This window comes from Oncorhynchus tshawytscha, linkage group LG02 (assembly GCF_018296145.1).
Source record: "Oncorhynchus tshawytscha isolate Ot180627B linkage group LG02, Otsh_v2.0, whole genome shotgun sequence".
Lineage (NCBI taxonomy): Eukaryota > Metazoa > Chordata > Actinopteri > Salmoniformes > Salmonidae > Oncorhynchus > Oncorhynchus tshawytscha.
In genome coordinates this window covers 37,250,076-37,253,891 of record NC_056430.1, presented here as the reverse complement: position 1 = coordinate 37,253,891, position 3,816 = coordinate 37,250,076, and the positions used below count along the sequence as shown (strand labels likewise).

General features: G+C 45.1%; 1 long non-coding RNA gene across 1 annotated transcript; it reads left to right on the top strand.

The window, feature by feature from the left end:
• Window positions 1-232: 232 nt before the first annotated feature.
• On the top strand, window positions 233-3,357 carry LOC112216702. The gene is made up of 3 exons (XR_002948387.1): window positions 233-310; window positions 522-943; window positions 1,187-3,357. It is a non-coding gene; the product is annotated as an uncharacterized LOC112216702 (long non-coding RNA).
• Window positions 3,358-3,816: the final 459 nt, after the last annotated feature.

Here is a 3,816-nt window from a genome sequence, read left to right as displayed (position 1 = left end):
TTTAAGTGTGTGTGCGTCGTCTTGTCGAACCCGTTTCTGTACAGATCCGAGGACACTCTTATCAGAGACGGAAGACCATTGAGCTTTGAAATAGGATAAAATAGGCATACTTCTGTGTTCCCGGAGAAACATGCCATTTGATATTAGTGCAGTCAACGGTAGGTGGTGCTGTTTACATAAAACAAAAAGCGCCACCTCGTTTAGAATGGCTAGTAGCCTATCTGCGTGGAACTACCACTCCCAGAATGCAATTGCTTGGCTTTGTTGCCGGAAAACATCCGTTCAGGATGAACAGACATGAACTCCAAAGGTACAGAGCAACTACAGCGACAAAGGTGCTGTTTTAAAGACAGTAATGCAACCGTTCTGGTATAAGAGAGCTGCGCATTATCACTGTTATGCCTACTTTAAAATAACTCGTAATTGTGTATGTGGATATTGAATGTAATAGGCACTAACGTTGAGGGCTAACTGAGTTAGCACTCCCATTAATAAGCTAAATACCATTGCTTTCTTTGCAGAGATGGAAAGGGAGTTGTAGAGAAGGAAGAACCGGAGGAGAACCACATTTGTTCACTCACACTGGGTCAGGTGATCAATGTTGTACGGTTCCATGGTAGCCTCTGGTTTTCTGCACGTGGAGTTGGAGCTGAAAGTTCACCTTCGCCACCTGTCGTTTAGTGAGCCCGTGCGCTACAATCCACTGGCGTATGCCTGTGAACTGCACTGCTGCTTCGATTAGACATACTGTTGCTGCGGACAGACGATTCCCTTCGGCTGTCAGCCGCGTCTGTCCGATGAACCCCGGACGCTTCGGCATGGCTCAGGCCGGGGTAAGGATGTGCAAGCAGGTCAACGAATGCTGGTGGTTTGTTAGCCTAGTTCATCCATTCAAGGCCCCTCTACCCTGCACTCTTTCCAAGGTCGTTGTAAGTGGCAAAAGGTAAATAGTGGAGATTTTGGTTGATAGAGGATAATATAAACTCTTATCATGTATGAATACTGGTAATTCTCATCTTCACCATTGCAGAATGAAAAGGTCTGGAATTGGGATGAAAAGGATATTAAAGGGTACACATGAAGAATGTTTAAATAACATTGTCCACTCTGTTTGAATCTGATCAAATTCAAGGTAAAGTAGAGTATTGTATTATTATCCACCTAATCAGCAGTCCTCTGCTCTCAGGTCCCCGTTGGTAAGGTGAACCATGCCCATGATTGGCTGAAGATCACTGGTGAGGTGGGACATCCCCCTTCGGAGCACCCAAAGTGACTAATTAAAGGCATGGCCTGCATTCAGAGGGAAGTGAGAATCACCCATTTCTTGAACTTCTTCCGCAAGCTGTGTGCTGAGCCAGCTGTATTATTCTGCCATTTCTTCGTACACAACCCGTGCCCACGTGTTCATCAGTACCACCGGCAAGAACCTGATGCCCCCCCGAGCTAGTCATTGGGGAATGTGAGGCCCTCCTGTGTCCCCTGTGACATAGCACTGTGCCAGGCCGTGGCTGCCCTGGGCGTGACCATGGGGATTGGGGGTTGCAGAGCAGCAAGCTGCGGGCATGGAGGTAAGATTCGAGGGCATCATGCACTCCTCTGCTGGGAGGCGGTGACCAAGGCCAAACTGGAGGAACAAGGCGTCATATCCCTACTGAGCACATAACCTCTAGCCAAGCAGCCTCCATGAACAATGCAGTTTGCTGGCCTGGGGATAGGAGTTGCCTTAGATCAGCATCTAGGGGCAATGTTTGATGGGATCACTATCCTCCACTGTACCTTAACTTGAACACACTCACATTGTGTTTACAAATTGTTCAATGACTCCTCACTCTGCTGTAACATTGCTGTCAGATGGTGTTGTCCTGCCTCTCTGCTCTCCCAGGCCCTCTCGGTTGAGCAGCATTTCCTCCAGAGCTCTCATGTTTATAGGCCATGTGGAAGCATACTGCATCACAATGACTCTCCTCAGATCCTGTTATATCCATTACAGAGAAGATAAATGTCTGTATTTACCTCACTGTGGTGTGTACTGCCTCACAGCATGTAGACAGCTGCCCTGTCTCTGACCTCTGACCTTTGTGAGGACATTCTGTAGCATATTACCTTGAAGCAATTACACCCAGATCTGGCTAAGAAATACCTCACTACATATTCCAGGTAAATGTAGTTTGTCAATCACACCTCCTAATGAGTTTTCTATTCCCTCACCCAGTCTCAAACAGCAAAGCTTGTTACCAATAATGACCCGCTATTATGAAGAGCCATGACTTTATGTTCCCTTCATGATGTAGCCCAGTGGGGCGTGATCCTTGGGGGGGACGTGAGGCTTCGGGAGGAGGGGCATGTCCCCCACCCCCCCCAAAAAAATATATGCAGGGGTGTTCCCCAATGAGGAACGGGGCCCGAGTGAAAACGTTTGGGGAACCACTGATTTAGCCTGAGGCTAATGACATCTTACTCTCAATTTAAACCAGGGTCCTTCTTGTGGTCATTATGGTAGTTGTTCTTGTTTCCCACTTGGTCTCAGCAGTGGTTTGCAAATTGGGAGTGAATGTAGACTAGTTTCAGTTTTTTTGTAACAGCATTGCAATAGCAATGTTTCTCCTTTGACCAATTTAGTACATGTTCAAGCCAACGATTGACCTTTGCTGATGCTGTATGTATGTGGATGCCCTGTCCTTACCTTTGTTACATCTTGGAAGGATTTCTGCAGTCTCTTCCTCTGTTGGCATCCTACCATTACTACTAAGAAAGTTCTGACTGTCAATGTCCTACTGTTTACCCACACTAGTGCATAGTACTTGTAAAGCCCTCTCTGTAACGTACACCCCATTAGGTCATGTATGAATAAGAATAAGCCCTTGTTGATGACATAAAGGGCACTCAAATGTTCTTGCACTATGTTGTTATACCACTCAGGTTAAGCTTGTAATGGAGGTTAAGCTTGTAATGGAAAAGGGGCTCAAGTGTACAGTCCTCCTTGCAGGCTCCTCTCCAATGATGCTTCCTCCCTTACACACCATTCTGAACAACTCAGACAAAATGCCACATAGCGGGTGATCAAGTGTGTGTGTGTGAACCTAAATCAGGTGGTCCCTTAATAAGAATGATATTTTTCTATATGCATGGGATTCATCTTATACTATGGGGTTGTGATGTACTTTAGTTTGTACTTGAAGTTAGTGTTTTGTTTTAAAGATTTTTGTCTTGTCCATGTTTGTTTTTATAGATGTACATTTCTCATTGCCTTGAGTTTTCTCTGGCATTGTTATAATGAATGTTTTTGCACATTAACTAATTTCCACTATGTTGCATTTATTTTGTAAGGCAATAAATGGACAATATACTGCATTCTCATTATTAGATGTTTTTGATCAGCCGGTTTTTATTATTATACACTATGGCTTAGTGAGTCATTACACAGTGGTGCTGTGTAACAACATGCTAACAGAATGTTGTAACTAAATTGCACTGTCATAAGCAACTTTAGTGTAAAGGACTTCCATGAATACTCTCTGTTCCTCTTTTGACTCAAAGGACAATGTCTCCCAGTCACCCAGAGTTTGTGGTGTGATGTTTGTCTTGATCCTGGATAATGAATACATCATACACACCAGCGGCAGCACTCTCCACTGCAGGGTGCATGTGTGTGAGAGAGAGGAAAGGGGCTGCCATCTTAACTGAGTTTGTCAGGAGGACGTGTCTGTCTGGGGAGGGCTTGGTGAGGCGGGACTGGGTGTCTGTAAAATGGCCATTATTTCTCTCTCACACACAAACTCTATCTCTCTCACTCTCTTACTTCAAAGCACCTGCAGT